This window comes from Carassius carassius, chromosome 11 (assembly GCF_963082965.1).
Source record: "Carassius carassius chromosome 11, fCarCar2.1, whole genome shotgun sequence".
Classification (NCBI taxonomy): domain Eukaryota; kingdom Metazoa; phylum Chordata; class Actinopteri; order Cypriniformes; family Cyprinidae; genus Carassius; species Carassius carassius.
In genome coordinates, this window is record NC_081765.1 from 31,736,646 (window position 1) to 31,760,616 (window position 23,971).

A 23,971-nucleotide genomic window follows, 5' to 3' on the forward strand; every position below is an offset into this window, starting at 1 on the left:
ATGACATACTACCATAACAAAATTAACAATTCGTCTAACTCTCGCATGCTTTTAAAAACATTTTCCTCACTTCTTGGTCCTCCTCCTCCCCCTCCTGCTTCATCTCTAATAGCTGACGACTTTGCAACGTTTTTCATTAATAAAATTAAACACATTAGTGCACAATTTTCAACACCACAATCAGTCAAGCTCATATCACCAGCAAACTTACACTCATTTACATCCTTTTCTTCACTCTCTGAGGCAGAAGTCTCAAAACTCATCCTTTCTAATCACCCTACAACTTGCCCGCTTGATCCTATTCAATCTCATCTCCTTCAAGCCATTTCTCCTGCAGTTGTACCTGCACTCACTCACATCATCAACACATCCCTCCACACTGGTGTTTTTCCCTCATCATTTAGACAGGCACGTATAACTCCACTACTTAAAAAACCCAACCTCAATCCTTCTCTTTTAGAGAACTACAGACCAATTTCCCTTCTTCCTTTTATTGCAAAACACTTGAACGAGCTGTGTTCAACCAAGTCTCTACATTTCTCACACACAACAACCTCCTTGACAGCAACCAATCTGGCTTCAGAAGTGGACATTCAACTGAGACTGCCTTGCTCTCAGTTGTTGAAGCTCTAAGACTGGCAAGAGCGGATTCCAAATCTTCAGTACTTATCCTGCTTGATCTGTCCGCTGCTTTTGACACGGTTAACCACCAGATCCTCCTATCAACCCTACTGGCAAAATGCATCTCAGGAACCACACTTCAATGGTTTGAGTCTTACCTATCAGATAGGTCCTTCAACGTATCTTGGAGAGGTGAGGTGTCCAAGTCACAACATCTAACTACTGGGGTGCCTCAGGGCTCAGTTCTTGGACCACTTCTCTTCTCTGTCTACATGGCATCATTAGGTTCTGTCATTCAGAAACATGGCTATTCATACCACTGCTATGCTGATGACACTCAACTCTACCTATCATTCCATCCTGATGATCTGACGGTAGCTATTTGCATCTCAGCTTGTCTAACAGACATTTCTTGCTGGATGATGGTCCATCACCTTCAACTCAACCTTGCCAAGACAGAACTGCTTGTGATTCCAGCAAACCCATCGTTTCATCACAATTTCACCATCAAGTTAGGCACATCAACCATAACTCCTTCAAAAACAGCTAGAAGCCTTGGAGTTATGATGGTTGATCAGCTGACTTTCTCAGACCACATTGCTAAAACTGTCCGATCCTGCAGATTTGCTTTATTCAACATCAAGAAGATTGAGCCCTTTCTTTCGGAACATGCTGCATAACTCCTTGTTCAAGCTCTTGTTCTGTCCAGGCTGGACTATTGCAATGCCCTCTTGGCAGGTCTTCCAGCCAATTCTATCAAACCTTTACAATTAATTCAGAACGCGGCAGCAAGAGTAATTTTTAATGAGCCAAAGAGGGTACATGTCACACCTCTGTTTATCAATTTGCACTGGCTTCCAATAGCTGCTCGTATAAAATTCAAGGCATTGATGTTTGCCTACAAAACTACCTCTGGCTCTGCACCCATTTACCTAAATTTGTTACTTCAGACTTATGTGCCCTTTAGAAGCTTGCGTTCTGCAAGTGAACGTCGTTTGATTGTGCCATCCCAAAGAAGCACAAAGTCACTTTTACGGACTTTTAAATTAAATGTTCCCTCCTGGTGGAATGACCTCCCCAACTCAATCCGGACAGCTGAGTCCTTAGCCATCTTCAAGAATCGGCTTTAAACACATCTCTTCCATCTTTATTTGACCCTCTAACTTTAACACTCTCTATTCTAATTCTATTCTTTAAAAAAATCTAACTACCTATCTAATCTTTTTATATTCTATTTTCTTTTCATTAATTAAGCAATTTTATGTGTGTGTGTGTATGTGTAAAGACCTCTAACACTAGCTTGCTCTATTCTTTTTTTATTCTATGTGTTATCTTTATATTATATTATTTAAAATCCCATGCTAGGTGTACTGTGTTAACCTAACTGAGACTTGTTATAGCACTTATATATCATTGCTCTTTTTGTTGTTTTTGATTGCTTCCACTGTCCTCATCTGTAAGTCGCTTTGGATAAAAGCGTCTGCTAAATGAATAAATGTAAATGTAAATATATACATGTATGTGTCATAATGGATAGTCATCACATGTATCAGAATTAGGCTATCTATTTGCTCGCACAAAAGCAGCTCCGTTTCATCATGGAGAAAAATAGCAAATCCGTCATGGCACGAGCACAGCTGGCTCTTAAATGGAATGGAAGATGAGACTCTGATTGGTTTATTGCATGTTATGCCCAAAAACACCCATTACTCATTAAGAGAATAGGGACAACCCGTTTAGACCATGTACCCGGGCGTGCCAAATGTTCACTGTCGTTAAAATGGCAAAAGTGGATTTAGACACGCCCTGAGTGCTCCTGCGCCGCGTGCTTTACATTTTGCGTTTAGATCGTTAAAATAGGGCCCCAAGTATTAAACTTTCAGTAATTAATGCAGCACTATTTATATGAATGACGTCAAATCATGTGACTTGTTGAACAGATGAATGTTGTTACTATTATAGTGTAGCAACACCCTAGCAACAACCTTGCATCATGATGGGGAGTTTTGCATGGGCAAACACCACTGGCATTGTCTTCAGAAAATGTGATAATCTAGTTTAAACCTGCTTTCACACTACACTTTTTTTTATATATAAGGCAGATTATGTTTCATCACATAGAAATTTGAAAAATTTCCTCTCGTAGTAATTTTTCAGTGTAACATGAGAGGTATAAATGTCCATCTGCCGCATTGCTTAGAGATCAGAGTCTTTTAGGGACTGGATTTCTCTTCAGCTCGTAATGGCTTCTATCAAGTGTAGCCATTCTGTTTAAAAAAAAATATTTTTATATTTATTAAAAGTTTTGTTCTCAGTGTCTGGTACTCATTTCTGATTTCATTAGAATATTGCTCTCTACTCATAATGATTAATATTTTGTGTACAATCTTCTGGGAATTTTTTTGTCTTTGTTTTTTTTTTTCTTTTCTTTTTTTCACCTATTTTGATTCTGAAGTCGTCCAGCAGCTATCCAGTGAAATGTTTTGCCTTTTAAGGCACTTTCATAGTGCATAGTTTCTGTGCAGCTGTCACGATCATTAGATGGAGTGCCCATGAGCTTCTGTAGAGGGCACTCCAGTCAGGACCATTCCACCCATTCACCACCAGTTGTCACTTGGACACTAGCACCTCTCAAACTGTTGCACTACACCCAAACTACATTACCCATGAGTCACTGCATCACAATCACCCTGCCACACCTGCACCTCATTCATCAGCCAATTTCCTTGCCACACCTGCACCTCATTTACACACACACATAAAAGCAGCACACTCACTCTCACTCACGGCGAAGTCTTGTTTAGCCAGTCTGACATTTCCGAGCGTTTTCCCTGTGTTTATTATTCCTGTGTTTTGACTAGTGATGGCAAAATCGAGGCCTCCTGATCCAATGAAACAGTTGAACCAAATGTGCCATATTGTTTCGAGGCTTCGAATCAATCTGACACCAGTCTCAACGGTGACACCTAGTGGTCACTTGCAGGTGTTGATCTGAAACAACCTTGACGAGCCATTAAAAAAATGTGTTGTTTTTTTATTATTATAATGTTCTAATATGTGAAGCTTGTAACCTATAGGCTCCTCACTGTGCATAATGTTATTTTGGTCATGAAAAATGAATATTAATAAAAGAAATCAAGCCACAATGTCTCACTTTTTTAGAGATTTTTATTCAAAAATATTAATTTATCTGCTGTGGAAGGACTTAGCCTACTTCTTTTTTTTACAGATAATTTCTCCAGCCTTTGAAAAAATCCTCTCACAAGGGACACTTGTTGCTGGCATACAAAGATATTTTTTTGCAAGGACATACAAATGAGGAAAGATTACTGCTCTCTCTTTCCAGTAAGTTAGTGGATAATGAGTTCTGGGCAAATACGCATCGTTGATGTATTTTTTCACTTCCACTGTGGCATCAGCTGTAGCATTGTGTATCATCTTGGTTTGATGGATGCGAGTATCAAAAAGTTCCCATAAACTGTCCTGTGTTTCTACTGGTGTTGATGTTGATGGTGATGGTGATGATGATGGGTGTGATGTTGACATTTCTGGGTCTGAATAAAAATGAAAACAGCAATTAGTAACAAATCCTAAACTGATGGCATATATGAAGGATATATTATATTACATGATTCAGATTACATAACATAACACAGACTGAAACTGCTCACCAGGATTTGTGTTTGAACGCATCAGTGAAGCACACTCCAGTGTGATATGCTTTTCAGCTTCCTGGGCTTTGGCAGCATTTCCAAATGCCACATTTTTTAACCTTGGGTCCAGCAGTGTAGCCAGTGCCAAGGCTCTAAAACTCTCATAACCTCCACATCTGGAGTGCAGACCTTCTTGCAGATGTGAGCCTATGAGCCAAAACAGGAGAAACACATATTTATAATAATGACAATAATATGACAGTTATGGCCAATCACATGGGTAGTATGGTCATTGTGGCCTACCTAATTGAACAGTTGATTCCTGCGTTGCATTTCCTTTTTTCTGTGCAAGCTTGTGCTGCAACATCCTGTACAGTGGTATAAGCTTTGAAGCAGACACTCTCTTTTCCTCTGACATTTCTGTTGTTGCGAGTTTGAATGGTTGCAGTATTGACCATGATTGTTCAATAATGTCATAATCAATACTTGTCAGGGGAGCAGTATCATTGTTTAAGTTGGAAAGTGCAGCAGCCACTGGTTCACGTTGGTCATACAAGCGCTGTAGCATGTCAAATGTGCTGTTCCATCTCGTGTCAACCTCCTGTATCAGTTTCAGAGTTGGTCTTCCCATCAAGCTCTGCATCTCCACAAGCTTGTCCTTTGCTTTGCAGCTGGATCTGAACAACCCCACTATCTTTCTGGCCTTCTGGCGTATTTCATTGATGACTGGGGTTTGATCTAGTGCCTTTTTCACAATCAAATTTAAAGTATGAGCAAAACATGGGACATGGCGAAGGTGGAGTAGCTGGGCACTTAGGATCATGTTAGATGCATTGTCAGTCACCATGCACTGAACTTTGGAGGTTATTCCCCACTCAGACATTAGCAAGGCTTTAGCCTCCATGAGATGCTGGGCTGTGTGGGTTTGGTAAAACCTCCTTACACCCAGTACAACAGTTGCCATTTTTGCCTCTGGTGTTATGTAATGGCAAGTCACACCAAGATATCCATCCATATTAATGGAGGACCACATGTCAGCTGTAAGGCTAACAAATTCGGCCTTTTGTAGGTCCTCCATTGTCTTCTCCTTGGCTTTGTTGTACTTTTCGCTGACCATTATTTTAAGCACCTTCCGGGATGGGAGGACATAGCTTGGATCAAGCTTGTTCACAAATGCCCTGAATCCCTCATCGTCCACGATGGTGAAGGGCTGCAGATCCTTCACCACCATGTTTATAAGAGCCTCATCCAATTCCCTCTGTCTGACTTTTAAAAGAGAAGACAAAACATACTTTCAGACAAATACATTGGAAAAATACAGCTTCAATTAGTGCACATCTATTAAAAGTATAGCCTACTGGTTCATTATTTGGAAACCTTACAGTGTTTATAATCAGTGCTTTATATAACTTATAAACTTTATAAACAGTGTCCCAAAAGGTTGTAATTATATTTCAATTATAATTATATCCCAAACAATGCCTTGCTTAGATGGCCCAGCAGTGTCAGTAGCAGGCCTAGGTACAGGGGGAATGCCATCCTCTGCACCCTGCAAAATGGCAAAATGAGTGCTCCTCAAATGGCGCATCATGGATGATGTATTGTTGCAGTAGGCTAGCTGCCGATCAAAATACACACATCTCACTTTATTTGGGGTTTCTAAATGGAAATGCTCCCACACCACAGATGTACGGCATCTCTTCTGGGGAGCTTCCATTTTATCTATCTATCCAAATCTATCTATCTATATATGAATCGATCTATGTATCTAGATATGTATCTATAATCTATGTATCTATATATGTATCTATCTATAATATATGTATTTATATATGTATCTATAATCTATCTATATATGTATCTATCTATAATATATGTATTTATATATGTATCTGTAATCTATCTATATATGTATCTATCTATTAATCTAGCTGTCTATATATTTTTATATCTATGTATCTATTAATGTGTCACTATATGTATACTCTGTCTGTCTCTAGCCTCTCAGTCAATGTGTTGTGTAAATTTAAATGTAAGTCTAAATTGCCTATAACTAATCAAATCGCACTATGTCCCTATATCACCAAAAATCCGCTATCTCAAAGTCAAACTCCTCTCACAAAAACCCACGAGGTCAAAATGCGTTTATTTCACTTTTATACAGATGTGCGATTGTGTGGTCTGTTCCCGACCGTTCCAATCAAACGCTGATTCGGCGGACCACACCTGATGAAACAATTAGTGAAACACTTCGAGGCTTCGTTTGGTCATAGTCACGTGACATGGGTGTTTCGAATCACGCTTCGGATCAGTGTTTCGACACATCTGTGCTTCGGGATCTCGCAAAGCTTCGGAACGACTGTTTCGCTTCAGCCATCCTTAGTTTTGACCTTTGGACTGTTTATTCCGACTCTGATTCTCCGCTGCCTGTCCCGATCCCTGCTTGTTTCTGATTACGATTCTGGTTATCCCTGACACACCTGACGTCATTCCTGATCTTTGCCTGTATGACCATTCTGTTTAATAAATGCTGCATATGGATCCGAACGCCTCCGACTCCTTGTTACAGAAGACTTCGCCAAACCAGGATCCAGCAGCTTTAAGGAGTAAATCCAGGTCAGCCATGAATCCAGTAAGCCAACTTATGCGTTTACGTCAGGGAATTAGGCCCATCGAGGACTATGTGAAGAACTTTATTGAGTTTGCTCATTTATCCCTCATGGACGAGATGTGCATGATGTTATTTTTTCGTGGTGGCCTATCTGAGCCGCTTGGCTCACTCATGCCTTTGCATGAGCCTCACTGGACCCTGCAGTATTATATTGATCTGGCACTCCAACTGAGCAGCTCTGCATATACTGTGGGTGTTGTGGAGGAGGAACACAGCACTTTTGCAGTATCCACCACTCCTGAGCCTTGTCCTGTTATGGCCGCCAGCCCAGCGCCTCTGCAAAAGATGGCCACCAGCCCAGAGCCTCTGCACAAGATGGCCGCCAGCACAGCGACACTGCACAAGATGGCCGCCAGCCCAGCGACACTGCACAAGATGGCCGCCAGCCCAGCGACACTGCACAAGATGGCTGCCAGCCCAGGGACACTGCACAAGATGGCCGCCAGCCCAACGACACTGCACAAGATGGCCACCAACCCAGCAACACTGCACAAGATGGCCGCCAGCCCCGTCAACTTTCCAGAGTCAAGTCAGGTCCCCGTCGACTTCCCAGATTCAGGTCAAGTCACTACTAACACCCAAAAGTCAAGTAAAACAACAGTTAAATTTCATGAGTCGAGTCAAGTCCCCGTTGATTTTCCAGAGTCGAGTCAGGTTCCAGTGAACTCCCCAGGGTCGAGTCAGGTTCCAGTGAACTCCCCAGGGTCGAGTCAGGTTCCAGTGAACTCCCCAGGGTCGAGTCAGGTTCCAGTGAACTCCCCAGGGTCGAGTCAGGTTCCAGTGAACTCCCCAGGGTCAAGTCAGGTTCCAGTGAACTCTCCAGGGTCGAGTCAGGTTCCAGTGAACTCCCCAGGGTCGAGTCAGGTTCCAGTGAACTCCCCGGGGTCGAGTCAGGTTCCAGTGAACTCTCCAGGGTCGAGTCAGGTTCCAGTGAACTCTCAGGTGCTCATGAACCCTCCAAAGTCAGGGTTAGTCACCGTCGACCTTTCAGAGTCAAGTCAAGTCACCAACGATCTTCATGAGCAAAGTCAAGTCACCATTAGCCTCTGTGAACTAAGTCAAGTCACAGTTGATCCTCAGGAACCAAGTCAAGTCACCAACGATCTTCATGAGCAAAGTCAAGTCACCAACGATCTTCATGAGCAAAGTCAAGTCACCAACGATCTTCATGAGCAAAGTCAAGTCACAGTCGATCCTCAGGAACCAAGTCAAGTCACCAATGATCTTCATGAGCAAAGTCAAGTCACCATTAACCTCTGTGAACTAAGTCAAGTCACAGTTGATCCTCAGGAACCAAGTCAAGTCACCAACGATCTTCATGAGCAAAGTCAAGTCACCAACGATCTTCATGAGCAGAGTCAAGTCATCAACGATCTTCATGAGCAGAGTCAAGTCATCAACGATCTTCATGAGCAAAGTCAAGTCACCAATGATCTTCATGAGCAAAGTCAAGTCACAGTCGATCCTCAGGAACCAAGTCAAGTCACCAACGATCTTCATGAGCAAAGTCAAGTCACCATTAACCTCCGTGAACTAAGTCAAGTCACCATTAACCTCCGTGAACTAAGTCAAGTCACAGTTGATCTTCATGAACACAGTCAAGTCCCCAACGATCTTCATGAGCAAAGTCAAGTCACCAACGATCTTCATGAGCAAAGTCAAGTCACCATTAACCTCCGTGAACTAAGTCAAGTCACCATTAACCTCCGTGAACTAAGTCAAGTCACAGCTGATCTTCATGAACCCAATCAAATCACCACAGATCTACCAGAGCCTCGTCATATCTCAGCCGAACTCCCAGAGCCTCGTCACATCTCAGAGCTCTCGTCCTATCCTGTCACGGCCAGGGAGGTTGTCAATGAGCTCTCATTAATTCCGGTCTGGGCTACGGAGACCATCCACCAACTCTCTGTCTGTCCTGTCATGGCCACGGAGGTTCTCCATGAACTAACCGCCTGCCCTGTAATGGCCACGGAGGCCAGCTACCATCTCATCACGGCCACGGAGGCCGCTATTAACCTGTCAATGTTCTCTGTTTCAGTCCCACCTGAGCAGACTTGCGGTCCGGTGCCATCGACTCCACTGTGGTGGTCCTCTGCTCCGCCCTGGTGGGCTTCTGTCCCATCTGCTCGGCTGTGGTGGTCCTCTGCACCGCCCTGGTGGGTTTCTGTCCCGTCTTCTCGGCTGTGGTGGTCCTCTGCTCCACCCTGGTGGGCTTCTGTCCCATCTTCTCGGCTGTGGTGGTCCTCTACTCCTCCCTGGCAGGCTCCAGCTCCACCTGCTCCACTCTTGTGGACTCCCACGCCACCTGCTCTGCCTTGGTGGACCCTTGTTCCCGAGTTAGGGCCATGGCGGGCTCCTGTTCCCGAGTTAAGCCCATGGCAGGCCCCTGTCTCCTATGTCAGGTCCAGAAGGGGCTCCTGTTTTCCTGAGTTAGGCCCAGGAAGGGCTCCAGTTCTGCCTGCTCTGCCCCGGTCCCCGACCACGGCACTTCTTCATGGACCTGGCCCTCCATCCCTCCCCCTGTTCCGCCTCCGCTCCACCGCCCTCCTAGATTGTTTTGAGCGTCTGCAAGCCGCTCCTTTGGGTGGGGGCTATTTCACGATCATTAGATGGAGTGCCCATGAGCTTCTGTAGAGGGCACTCCAGTCAGGACCATTCCACCCATTCACCACCAGTTGTCACTTGGACACTAGCACCTCTCAAACTGTTGCACTACACCCAAACTACATTACCCATGAGTCACTGCATCACAATCACCCTGCCACACCTGCACCTCATTCATCAGCCAATTTCCTTGCCACACCTGCACCTCATTTACACACACACATAAAAGCAGCACACTCACTCTCACTCACGGCGAAGTCTTGTTTAGCCAGTCTGACATTTCCGAGCGTTTTCCCTGTGTTTATTATTCCTGTGTTTTGACCTTTGGACTGTTTATTCCGACTCTGATTCTCCCCTGCCTGTCCCGATCCCTGCTTGTTTCTGATTACGATTCTGGTTATCCCTGAAACACCTGACGCCATTCCTGATCTTTGCCTGTATGACCATTCTGTTAATAAATGCTGCATATGGATCCGAACGCCTCCGACTCCTTGTTACAGCAGCTTTATAATCCCATTGAGAGCTCATGAAATCACAATTGTGGCTTTTAATCCTTCTCTTTTGGTTGTTGTTTTTTTTATTTAATTATTTACATACTATTCATAATTACGGTTGTTTTGTTGTATTTATTACGTTTAGTTATTTTTATAAATATTTTCAATTAATATTTTAAGTATTTAATATTGTTTTTGTTATACTTTATTTCATACTATTAATGTACTGCATTTTATATTTACCTATTCCAAACATTGTTCCATAATTTATGTAATGCTACATAATAATACAAATTTGAAAATTAGTTGCATTATTTGAATGATGATTATTTATTTTTTACATACCTTTTTACTTAATTTTAGATAATGTTTTTGTCCTTATTTTAGTTTATGAATGTATTTTATATGAACTGATGTCAAATATTGTGTAATACTAATATACAAATAAAAATAATACAAATTAATATACTATTCATGATTATTTGCTTAGTTACATTTACTATTTGCATTATAATTATTTATTTGAATGAATACGTTTTTACTTTAATGTTGTATAATATTTTAATTCTATATTTAAATTATATATATATATATATATATATATATTTTTTTTTTAAATTAATATACTGTTTTATATGTAAAGTACCTATGCCCAATTTTGTTACATAATTTGTGCAATACTATACAGTATATTAATACAAATGTACATGCTATTAATGATTGTTTTAGTTGAATTATTATTTGCATTACTATATATTAAAGTAAAAAAAAAAAAAATCATTAAAATAAAGTTATACATTTTTATTTCATTTTATTAGATTTTTGTACCATATTTGATATGTACCTATGCCAAATATTGTCACATAATTTGTGTAATTCATAAGGCACCAAGCCATAACACAGACAAACCCTGCAAACCCAAGCAGTGATGATGATCAGTGTTGTGTAGTCTAAAATTTAGCCACCTTGTGACTTTTGGACGATACTGTGCGTGTGATTGGCTGAGAGGGAAAACACTGGCTGTTGTATTTCCGGCAAGTGTGTCTCTGCAGACAGTATCCCTTTGTCTCAGGAGAAAAGATTCATTGTAATGCTTTTAATTATTACTCCAGGGGGAATACTTCCCTCTTTTTACTGTATGTAAATGTTGGCTCTTTTCTAATAAGGGCTTTCAAAACCTTTTTTTACCCAGTATATTCCTGCACATCTCAATAGACAACAAGGTTAGTTGATTTGAATTTCATTGTCTTCTATCTGAACAAGGCCTTTAATTCCAGTCTGCTTATCTCTTAAACGGCACAACATATTCCTGCGAGCCTGTGATCGGGACCATTTCCCCTCTGCGTTGCTTATCTAAAAGCTTGGCGGATGTTTTGACCGGAGATGTTCAGTTGGCCTTGACTGTTCTGCATCTCGGTTCTGTGGAGGTCAGGACATGTGTGAACCTGGTGACATGGTAGAGTGAGAGTTCATCAGGCAGTGCATTGACCCTCTGCGTGACCTGTAGAGGATGGGGTCGTTTGTGGGTCACAGCGGGATCACCCATTGCGTCCTGAATCCCAGCTTGAACATTACATCTCCATTGTAGCATGTATCCCCCTTGCGCTTGACATGGGAGAGCTGCTTCAATGTGGGTACACTTCTGTTAAACGCCATTACCTTTCCTTTCTGCTCAAGTCTCATTGGCTTCCAGTTGAAAGTGAAAGTGACGTGACATTCAGCCATGTATGGTGACCCATACTCAGAATTCGTGCTCTGCATTTAACCCATCCGAAGTGCACACACACAGAGCAGTGAACACACACACACACTGTGAACACACACCCGGAGCAGTGGGCAGCCATTTATGCTGCGGCGCCCGGGGAGCAGTTGGGGGTTCGATGCCTTGCTTAAGGGCACCTAAGTCATGGTATTGAGGGTGGAGAGAGCACTGTACATGCACTCCCCCCACCCACAATTCCTGCCGGCCAGAGACTCGAACTCACAACCTTTCTGACTCTCTAACCATTAGGCCACGTCTTCCTCTTTGTGACTTCCCCTTCATCTCACTTCAGGTGAGATGAAGTGTTTAATGTTTCCATTTGTTTTTCAGATTCTGTTGTTGAGCAGCTTGTACGAGGTGGTGTTTATCACACATACATTATATAAATTTAATGTTTGCAGTTCTGTAAAGTCATTTAGGTATCACATCAGAATTGGACATCAAATGGGCACCCAATACTGTACTTTGATACCACCAAAGATAATGTAAAATATATTAAGCTTCCATTTAACGTTGATGAGCTCTATTTATGATTTTTGTCAATTCTATTTGATCATCTTATCATGTTTTTTTTAATTTGTAATATATTATATAAAAATAAATAGTATAAATTATTTTATTCATTTATTGCTTACTATGCATGATTATTTGCTTAGTTGCTGTTATGAATACTGCTCTGAGATGTGGCTAAAGATCCAATCGCAGTCTTTATTAAAGAGTAGTCAAAGGCAGGCAAAGGTCCAAACACGCAGATATCAAAATAATCCAATCCATGGAAAAATTCAGACAACTAGACAGAGGAACTAAACAGTGTCCAAAACAAGAATACAAGTGCTCAGACATGCAGTAGTAACACATAAGCAAGACTACACACAGATGCATAGGAAGACATCACTTATATAAACCAGAGCAAACATGGTAGTGTGGGATGAATGAAGCCATAATGAGTCCAGGCCGAGGATCATGGGGAATGTAGTCCTTAAAGGAGCATTGCGTAGGTTCTGAAATTTCTAACCGTTACTGACACCAGTGGCCGTTAGAGGAACTGCAGCCAGTCTCATGCTCGTTCTCAGTGCGCACGCTCTTTCTTTTTTTTAACTTACGAGGAGTGTCCGTGGGTGTCTGAATTGTGCTGGAGGCTGGTCGCTTCTTTCCATCCGCAGAGTCCATTTGAAAACACTATTGCCGCTGCTTACTATAATGGCTGGCGTGCCGTACGGTTGTAAGCCCAAGTAGACGAGAACGAGCATGACGTCACATTTTGTGAATTTTCGCGCCAATTCGGGCCCGACTCCTCCACACACAATTGAGCCTACAGGCTGATAGAGGCAACCGTGGTGGACAGTCGAGGTGTCATTCTTTTTTTTTACATCATGGTTGGCTCATACATGTACAAATATAAACTCTATCTTAAAGATTTTTTTTTAAGTAAAAACCTCCACATAGCTCCTTTAATAGATGGCTGAGGACAAGCGGAGAACCCTCTGGAGGAGCTTGTGGGCACTCCAGCCGGTGATCATGACCGTTGCATTATTATTATTTGCATAAAAGATTTAAGATTTTTATATTTTTTATTTTTCATTTCAAAATTATTTACATTTTGTAGTTACTCACTATGCATGATCATTTGATTAGTTGCATTATTACTTTCTATAAGATTATTTATTTTAGTTATTTTATTTTTATTTTACATTATTTTCATAGTTTTTATTTATTTATTATTATTTACTTATTTGCCTACAATGCATGATTATTTACTAACAATGATTTATTTTACTTCACCAGAGACAAAAATCATTAGCTGGTTATTATTTTATTGCAAAAAGTGTAATAATAAAAAAAGTGTATATATATATATATATATGTGTGTGTGTGTGTGTGTATGATACTACACTTAAGTAATGTGAGTAAATAACAGTATGCCCTATCTTACGGTATTATTTTGCATAACTGCAATAGAAATTATACTCAAATTTCTTCCAAACTAACCAAATTGTATTGAAATTGACATTTCTATAAGGTTCAACCAGTTCATCGCCCATCCCTTCCAGTGTTGATGACTTAATTATAACATGAGCTATTTAGTTTAAAGGGTGTAGACGTGGTGTCAGTCTGTATACAAGGGAAAACGGTCTGTATTGCTTGAAATAATAGTGCATCCAAAGAGGAAAAGATTCACATACAAGAATCACTGTGTTATTTTCTTCCCTCTCCTTCGCCCAATCTCATCTGTCTTCCTCTATCTTCCCATCCCAGAATGCTTTGAGAGTAATTGCCTTTCCAGACCTTCTCTAAGAAGCTTGTGTTAACTGTGAGTGACCTCTCCTATACCATATTACCAGCTGTGGCCCTGGATCTGTGTTTCGTCTCTCCGCAGAGAATATGCCCGTCAAACAACCCTCTGCAATCAAACTTCCTTTGCATCACATCCAGCCACTTTTTTACTGGATGTCCCAGGGAATGCATGAATTGATTAAATGAAAACTTTGAATGCAATCATAGTTTCTGCAGGTCATAAAAAAGTCTTAATTCACCCTTCCACAAATTAAGGCCTTGAAAAGCTATTAAATCAGAACCAAAAGTATGCAAATCATAAATAAATAAATATCATCTTCAGTTTTTTTTCTTTTGTTACAAAAACAAATATCTTAATCTTAAATGAGGATATAATTATTTGAGATGCTAATTGGAAGTAATCAAGTCTTGTTTTCTGTGAAAATGAGACTATTTAGTGAGTTTAAGCTTAAAACAAGAACACACATTGTAAATGGGGTATGAAAACACCTGTTGCTTCTCAATGAAAATCACGACAAAAATAATGATGACTTTTTTTTTTGTAGTGATTTTTTCCCCCCATATTTTTGTGGTTGGGAGCAGAGCTATTTAAGCCATAAGTCCTGTTTTTTCTTTATTGTAAAATGAATTGAAAATCAATGGAGATCTGTTGGAAGTTGTATTTTCAAACTTTGAAGCATTGCTAATCCAAGACTTTTGCATGTAAACCATATTGGCAAACTGTAATCCATTCAATTTAATTCAGCTTGGCCTTAAAAAGGTATTAATCTTAAAATGTACCTTCAAAAAACCTGCAGAAACCCTGTGCAATGCAAGTAATTTTGAAGAAAAGAAATAAAATAAAAAATCAGCAAATGCATAAATGGCAATTTAATGCACTCATTGAATCTCATTTAGGAGAAGCCATTAAGATATTAAAGAGACCTCACTGGTGGCTTGTCTTTCCAGCAGCCTACATTTTGCAAGTGTAACCTACATAATGCTTTCATTCATGGTCATCACACCTTTTCAGCAGATCTGCAGGAAGAAGATGTCAGCGGTAAGCATTTTTAGCATTCACACTGTTTTTATAAGGGCAAAGAAAAACTGGCAAGATCAACATCTCGCTCCGACAAGGTCTGTGAGTGCTGGAAAGCCATTAAAAAGAGAGAAAGAAAATCTCTCTTGTGGTTGGGCCCACTGGTCCCCCTTCTTGTGAGTGTGAGGAAACTGCAGAATCATGGTAAACTGTCCTCTAACGCACCGCTTCAATGGGGCATGCTGAGTAAATTTCCACTGGACAAACAATGATTGTGACTTCAGAAAGCTCTGTAAACTATGACAGGATGGAGTTGTTTTCGGCAGACTCAGGATTATGGATTAGGTTTGAGCATGCATATGCTGTGTGACTGAGGTTGTAATCTCTTAAAGCATATGATTGGAATTTTTGGGGCCTCACCCTTTGTCCACTTTCCATAACTGAATATTTCAGGCAGTAGGGCACTTTTAACTTTTCTGCTTTTAAGTTCCCTCCTGCTGATGAAAAGTAAACTTTGATGAAGAACAAACCAGTATTTCAGTCTCTACTTTGTCTTTGAACAATGAGACGTGGCCTGAGTCATTGCAGGACTGATAAATGTACAAATGTAGCATAGATAGACAATAGGTGTATTATTATTTTACAGCTTATTACTTCATTTTGCCCAGTACTAAGACTTGCTCTATGGTAAAGCACTAAGGCATTATAGACTTAAACACATACATAAAAAAAAAAAAAAAAGCTGTTTTGAAAATGTATATTGTGAAAAGCAGGGTTATTGTAAATCTAAAGCTAAAACCATTTTCTTTTTTACATTTATTAAATTTACATTTATTCATCTAGCAGATGCTTTTATCCAAAGAGACGTAAAAATGAGGAAATAAAATAAACGTTACCTGAAATAATATAAAATACAAAAAGCTAATTTATTTCAACTAGTTGCTGAGGCAACTTTTCTCATTTTTGTTTAGTATAACTTGATGTACTAAAATATCTAAAACTGAAATAAATATAATAAAAATTTTATTTACATAAATAAAAACGTAATAAAAATTACAAACACAACAGCATTACTAAAATAGGAACTAAAAATAAAAAATATTAAAATAAATATAATATAGTACTTTAAATAACTAATGATAAGCGCTATATAAATAAATTTGTCCCGACTTAAATGCAGTGAATGAAAATCAAGTCATTATTTACTCTGATTGACTTTCTTTTTAGTTTTTTTTAATTATTATTATTATTGTATTTTTCTATTTTACTTTTTGGTGAGCTGTCCCTTTCATTAATTATTTGTTCATTCTCTGCACTGAACTCTTACTGTACATGTCATTCTCCATTACACATTGCTGAACTGACATAAAAAGAGACAAGGAATGAAATCTGGTAGCAATTTAGAGCTTTTTAAAAAAAAATTATAGATGGACATTTAAATTAACATGCTTATTTCCTCTATTTTTACATTGAGATTTTCTTGCCATCATCTAAATGTCATCTAAACAATTATTTAAAATCATTAAGAATTTATTACATACATTTATTTCATAATGATGTGATGCTTAAATTTACCTTCAGCATTGAAAACTTTCAAATTTAATTTTTTACTTTTTTTTTTTTTAATTTATGTAACGTAGTAGCTTATAGCATTTTAACATCAGTTTCCAGCCAAAAAAGAAAGAAAAAATAATTATATATGTAATTATAAATAATAAAGTTAATTAATTAGTTTAAAAAAATCAAGTAAATAAAAAAATCGGTAATGTTAATTATTTGTAATATCCCTAAAGTATGACATTTTACAACTTTATGCAGAAATTTTCAATCAATAACAACCTACAGTAGTTTCTGTTCATTGCACAAAGTTCATTATTTTGAAGAGGACGTGAAATGTAGTGCACAATCACAAGCGGTCAACTTTGGCTCAATCAATAGTGTAAGATTTGATAATGACAGACAGAGTGTGTTAAGGGAATGTTTAATTATTGTTAATCATTCTGTTTAGTCACTCTAGTGGTGCAGAAATGACAGACTTTACCTTTAAAACCTGATGTTAGTGACTCCCCTTTAGCCTTCATTAAGTTGCAACAGCTTTTCTCCATCACATAACCACAACTGTGCTTGTGAAAGGTCGTTTGGAGCCGAAAACACAGAATTGTTTGGAATATGGTGGCATGCAGTTTATCTCATTAAGTAAAATCTGCAGATTTAGTGAAACAATCTGCTTCTTCCTATGCAACGGTCAGGTTTGGCATCACTGCAAGCTTCTGTTTGCGAACAAGTCTCATGATAAAGAGATGATTCCGGTAGACAGACCACATGAATCACAGCTGTGTGTTGGGAGAAGATAATTTGCTTTTCATTATTACGCCATTTGTGAGTCTGTCAGGAGTGACTCTCTTTCATGAACTCCCTGCACCTGATAAAATGCAGATTCCTTTGCAGAGTTTTCCATCCGAAATTCCCACTCTTGCTTCACTCACATTTGAGAAATAAAGGTTCACAAACACATTGCAATAAAACAAATTGACATAAATTGAAATCTAATAAAATATATATATTTTTTTATAGATCTTTGTTGCATCAGAATTCCTGGAAAAGGTCACGTGTTTTCTCTGCAGTATGAACAAACCAATACCCAATCAATAATTTTCATTCAGCCACCGGTTGAATTGGCTGTTACTGCCTCAGAGCGTGTTGAAGCTGATGTGGTGTCTTGAGGGATCACATAATTAGGTCCATCTTTCAAGGAAAAGCCCAGATAATAACAAGATCACAGGCGATGGAAAAGAGCAGTGTTGTTTTTCGTCTAGCAGGTTAAATTGAACCTCTGGGCCCTGACATGCCTGAGCAAGAATGTGAGCGAATACTTCTGTATTATGCTGATGCTCTTGTTGTAGTTTTACAAGTGATCTCGGTGTCTGTTTTAAACAGATGAAAGGTACATTGCACTGGACTTTAAATGAAAAATGATTTAGGACCTTGCAATTGCTTTGGACCCTTCAATGAATAAGGGCAACAAGATATGAAGTCATGCTATGGACTTCGATATTTAAGAAATAATACAATTGAAATGACAAATAATACATTTAAAATCTGTCTGTCTGTAGTTCTGTCTGTGGTTTTATCTTATATATTCTTCTGTATATTTATCTTATATATTCTTCTAGTGTGTGTGTGTATATATATATATATAGTAGATTATTTATATTTATATTACAGGGCTGATGAATGCTTGTATCTGATTGGCTGATGAATGTTCCAAGGTGTGCAGTTATCTTCAGGGAAACGCACAGCTAAAGTACGTAGTTCCAGACAGGTCTTGACCGCATTACATCCAAATCATTTCGACAAATGATTTCCATTGTTTCAAAAGTTCTTACAGCCTTAAACAGCAAAAGAACCAGAACCCACAAAGACACTGAGCAAGCAAATAAGTATTGTCATCAATATGATAAAAAAAGACAAATTATCTATATGTTTTTGCCCCAGAATTATGTTTTATGATGTACGTAAAGCACATACTCTTTCACCTGCTCTCTCTCTCTTTGAAATGCGTACAGAAGGATTTTTATTAGTAAAATAGTATGAAACTTAAAAGCTACAGTATATTTCTCACAAGTGAGGTAATAACAGCGATGTTCTTGACGAAGATGAACTTACAGTTTCTGTTTTTAGAGACGCTGCTGCCGAACACTGTTGAGAGAGACTAATTCACACATGCTTAATCTCTCTCTCTCTCTCCCTCTCTCTCTCTCTCTCTCTCGTCTTTAATAACTGTATTATTAACCGCATTAGTCTGCTATCAGTGGCTCTGTTACTAGCTCTAAGATGTTTTGGAATTAGCTACAGAGGCATGGGTTAAGATGCATAAGAATTTTGTCCTATCTATTGTGTATTGTTTTTACATATTTATCTTTACTAACTTTTATTTTGTATGTGTCTTGTCCCTTGTCAACTGGTCTGTGCACTTCAGCTTCTGTCAACAAGACAAATTCTTTGGCAATAAAGTTAATTCTGATTCTGTACAATCAAAATAATTTACTCCAGTCCGTTTAATTATTAGAAAATGAACACCAAGGTGTAACAGCCACATCACCACCTCGGGTGTGCATTTGTTTTTTAATAATTCAACGGTCCGTCGTCAATTATTCCTTACATATAGTATAAATGTAGTATATTATATATAATATAATATATAATATACACACTGTATGTATATATATACAGGTCCTTCTCAAAAAAATAGCATATTGTGATAAAGTTCATTATTTTCCATAATGTAATGATAAAAATTAAACTTTCATATATTTTAGATTCATTGCACACCAACTGAAATATTTCAGGTCTTTTATTGTTTTAATACTGATGATTTTGGCATACAGCTCATAAAAACCCAAAATGCCTGTCTCAAAAAATTAGCAAGGTTCTCTAAACGAGCTATTAACCTAATCATCTGAATCAACTAATTAACTCTAAACACCTGCAAAAGATTCCTGAGGCTTTTAAAAACTCCTGCGGTCTCCTGCGGGACCTGCGGAAGCAGTGGACTGAGTCTGGAGTAGAAACATCCAGAGCCACCGTGCACAGGCGTGTGCAGGAAATGGGCTACAGAGAAGCAGCACTGGACTGTTGCTCAGTGGTCCAAAGTACTTTGTTTCGGATGAAAGCAAATTTTGCATGTCATTCGGAAATCCAGGTGCCAGAGTCTGGAGGAAGACTGGGGAGAAGGAAATGCCAAAATGCCTGAAGTCCAGTGTCAAGTACCCACAGTCAGTGATGGTGTGGGGTGCCATGTCAGCTGCTGGTGTTGGTCGACTGTGTTTTATCAAGGGCAGGGTCAATGCAGCTAGTTATCAGGAGATTTTGGAGCACTTCATGCTTCCATCTGCTGAAAAGCTTTATGCAAATGAAGATTTCGTTTTTCAGCACGAACTGGCACCTGCTCACGGTGCCAAAACCACTGGTAAATGAGTTACTGACCATGGTATTACTGTGCTCAATTGGCCTGCCAACTCTCCTGACCTGAACCCCATAGAGAATCTGTGGGATATTGTGAAGAGAAAGTTGAGAGACGCAAGACCCAACACTCTGGATGAGCTTAAGGCCACTATCGAAGCATCCTGGGCCTCCATAACACCTCAGCAGTGCCACAGGCTGATTGCCTCCATGCCACGCCGCATTGAAGCAGTCATTTCTGCAAAAGGATTCCTGACCAAGTATTGAGTGCATAACTGAACATAATTATTTGAAGGTTGACTTTTGTTGTATTAAAAACACTTTTCTTTTATTGGTCGGATGAAATATGCTAATTTTTTGAGAGTCAGTATTAAAACAATAAGTATTAAAACAATAAAAGATCTGAAATATTTCAGTTGGTGTGCAATGAATCTAAAATATATGAAAGTTTAATTTGTATCATTACATTATGGAAAATAATGAACTTTATCAAAATATGCAAATTTTTTGAGAAGGACCTGTGTATATATATATATATATATATATGTGTGTGTGTGAGTGTGTGTGTATTTATGCATTTTATATATTATATGGCACATTTGCCTTTTTCAAAAACATCTTTAAATACTTGTGTGTGTGTATATATATATATATATATATATATATATGATTATATATATTTATATTAAAAGATTAATCTGTTATTGGTCAAATGCATTTTTGTTATATACATTTGTAAGTCAAACTTGAAATTTGGTATGCACTGATTTTTTTATTTTTTTTTATGTGACTGACAAGAATGATTAAGGTCTGTATTGAGGTTATGGAAAGAGATGGATCATTTTAAACTTGAACAACAAACTGGGACCCGCCTTTCAAAAATGACCATTAATTATCAACAATTGTTTGCATCTGCAGCAAACATCCTTTTCTTAATTTTTTATGATTTTTAAACTTGTGTTTTACTACTTTTTCCTTTGAGATCTGCTGCTTGCATGCTTGCGTTATGTTTTGATAAAAGCAAAACAAACCTAGCTGAAAGCCATAAGACTTGATTGCATTAGCGTAACACTATCAGTGCAATTTCATCAGTCACTGAATGTCCAATGCCACACTGTTTCACCCACCAGCCCTTGAGTTCACACAAAGCTGATTACACGTCTGTGGCCATGATCAGCTGCTTGGTTTCACATTAACACACGCTTACATCGCAGGGGTTTCTCTGACAGGCCCATGGAGAGTCTGTGATGTCATCAGATGGGCGTGGCCTTAAGGTAGGCCTGCCACTTTTGGACTGAAAATCTCTCTAGTTGTGTCTCACTCCTTCTTTGAGCGACTGTGTGGATCAATGGGACATGTGAGGTGTCTAAAAAGAGGAATTTTGCACCGTAGCACAGGAGGTAAGAAACAATCTGGGTTTGATGAATGGATGTCTTTGTCTTGTACCTATAGGGCAGGTAACTCCAATGCAGAGCCTCTTGTTGGTTCATGTCCATGTCACTTGACACACAATGTGTTAGTTTAGTTTGTCTAAGTTGTGAAACCAGTCACACAGCTGTATGTTTTGCGTTTGTTTGATTTAACCTGGAAAATAAGTAACTGTACTCGCATATCAATGAGTGGTGTTAGGTGTATTTATCTGTGCAACTTGAAGTGTATGAAGCACTAAAGCTAAACACCATTGTTCCTAAAATATCTCGGTGGTGTCCGTTACGGAGCAGGAAGGTGCCTTTTTGATATTGTTCAGCCCTTCAAACCCACCTTTCCCCGAAGGACCAGTACTGGAAGGAGCCTGTCAACTACAAAATGCATTTAATTAGATGGGACTATGCTGCGAAATCCCCATTTGATTGTCCCAGATTCTCCCAAAACATTCTCCCAACAACAGTTAGTGTGATTCTTCGGATATTGAAATTCCCCTCAGCGCTGCAACTGTCACTCCTCACACAGCAGCTGCAATAATGCAAGCCGGAATGCATGGAATTTGTCAGTCCCCCCCAAAAAAACTTCTAGATATTTTTGTTGTTTCCCAGTGTATTATGTGCTGTGCAGATTTCAGGTGACCCAAGATAGCCGCACACTCTCGCTGAGTGCTTTAATAATACAAGTGGTCTTTGCTGAATAAGTGATGTAAACATTAATTAGGCTACTGTAGCCTCCCACAGGACCACACAGCCTTTAATAAAGCTGATGGAAATGTGCGGCAGACACGTTACGCCTGGTTAGCCCATAATATTCACAAAAGGCTCATTGCCTCTGTGTTTCAATTCTGAACGATAGGAAGTTGTTAATTAACCTGTAAAGGCACAATTGTTTCTGTGCTCTCTCTCTCTCTCTCTCTCTCTCACTCACTCACTCACAGTGATTAAAGGCCTACTGCAAATAATGTAATTAATGCTTATTTCAGGTTTAAATGGGTGTTCATGATGTTACTGTTTAAGTGAATTAGGGTTGTTTTTTTTATTTATTTGGCTAGTAAAACTGTAATACTGTGGAATATTATTGCAATTTTAAATAACTGTTTTGTCATTTAATATATCTAGAAAATGTAAAAATAAAATAAAAAATAAAAGCTATTATAGTGGCAAAGCTATTATTTATCACCAATTTATACAATTTGTTCATTTATTTTTCTTCTAATAGTGTGTTATGCTTATATTATTTAGGTTTATATTTTTCAGAATTTCAATGGTATTTAGTGGTATTTATGTTAATGCCCTGAAATGAACGTTACTACAGATACCAGTGAAGTTGTTGTGAAAAGTTAAATCAATCAATCAATCAATCAATCACTAGACTTGACTGTTAGAAGTTCCTGAGGACAAAAAATAACTTGTGATTATGTGAGCATATGATAGAGATGTTTTAAGAGAGTGCACTGAAATCCCAGCAATATTCAGCGTTCAATATTCACATTTTACCAGCAGTATCATCCCCAAATAAGGTAGATGCAATTACTGTGATTACTGTGACACAAACAGAAACCCCACTTCCAGGTTTTTATGTGAGAAACACGACAAATCTACTGAGCATTATATAATGCATGTTAAATATAAAATGCATACAATAGTAAAACTTTTTGAAATAATCAGATTTCAAAATAATGCAACGATTTATTTAATCAGCATTTTAATTGCATATTATGTCATATAGACACAGTATGTGCAGTGGTGTTGGCAAAACTGGGTCCTTTTATATAATTGATGCTTTTGGTATTATATTAGTAAGCACAGTTGTGCTTTAAATTATGGGATGGGTGGTCCATGCTGGTATTTCAAATATTCCAGAAATGATCCTAATGAGCCTCATGGCCTGAGTTTACTGATGTCTTTGATCTGGTCTAAATGTTGTTGTGTATGTTAAGTCACAGATGATGGCTTTGATGTTTTGCCTGTTGTTTTGAAGACGCAGAAAATAGCTGCACACTGTTCTGGCTTTTTTCTTATTCCCACAACAGGTGTTTTGAAGTTGAGGTGAGATCTGCAGTGTTCTCATGTGACCGACCGAATGACTCGGAGATATACACTGAGTTAGACATTGTGGGGTTGGCTAATTAACAAATTAAATTATGTCTGCAAACATTCACTGGGACATCAGTCATGTAAATTCACTCTGTTGGCTATTAAATTTTCTTTGAATGACATCACAACCCAACTTAATTGACTACAGTTGCTTCCTCCAGCAGTTTTTAAGGCTGTTCACATTGCACACATTATAGGCCTATACAGTGTAATCCAATATCCAGTAACATTTGTCATAGTAATGGTATAGCCATTGGCACAATACTAAGACAGTTATAAAATATGTGTGCGCATATATACTTGTGTGTGTGTGTGTAAGTAATTTTTATATACTGCAAATAAGATGTGTATAAACAAATATATATAT

The 23,971-nt window shown here is 38.7% G+C and overlaps 1 protein-coding gene across 3 annotated transcripts in view; it reads left to right on the top strand.

Moving 5' to 3' along the window:
* The window catches only part of LOC132153203 (cordon-bleu protein-like 1), a 68,609-nt gene that overhangs the window by 20,149 nt on the left and 24,489 nt on the right, over positions 1-23,971 (top strand). Inside the window, exon 1 of one of the 3 annotated variants that reach the window (XM_059562541.1) lies at positions 21,253-21,483. The exons of the other annotated variants lie outside the window; for them this stretch is intronic. The gene's annotated coding sequence lies outside the window, so the exon portion shown is untranslated. Of the gene's footprint in view, positions 1-21,252; positions 21,484-23,971 lie in introns of those variants that run through there. 3 annotated transcript variants of the gene reach the window in all.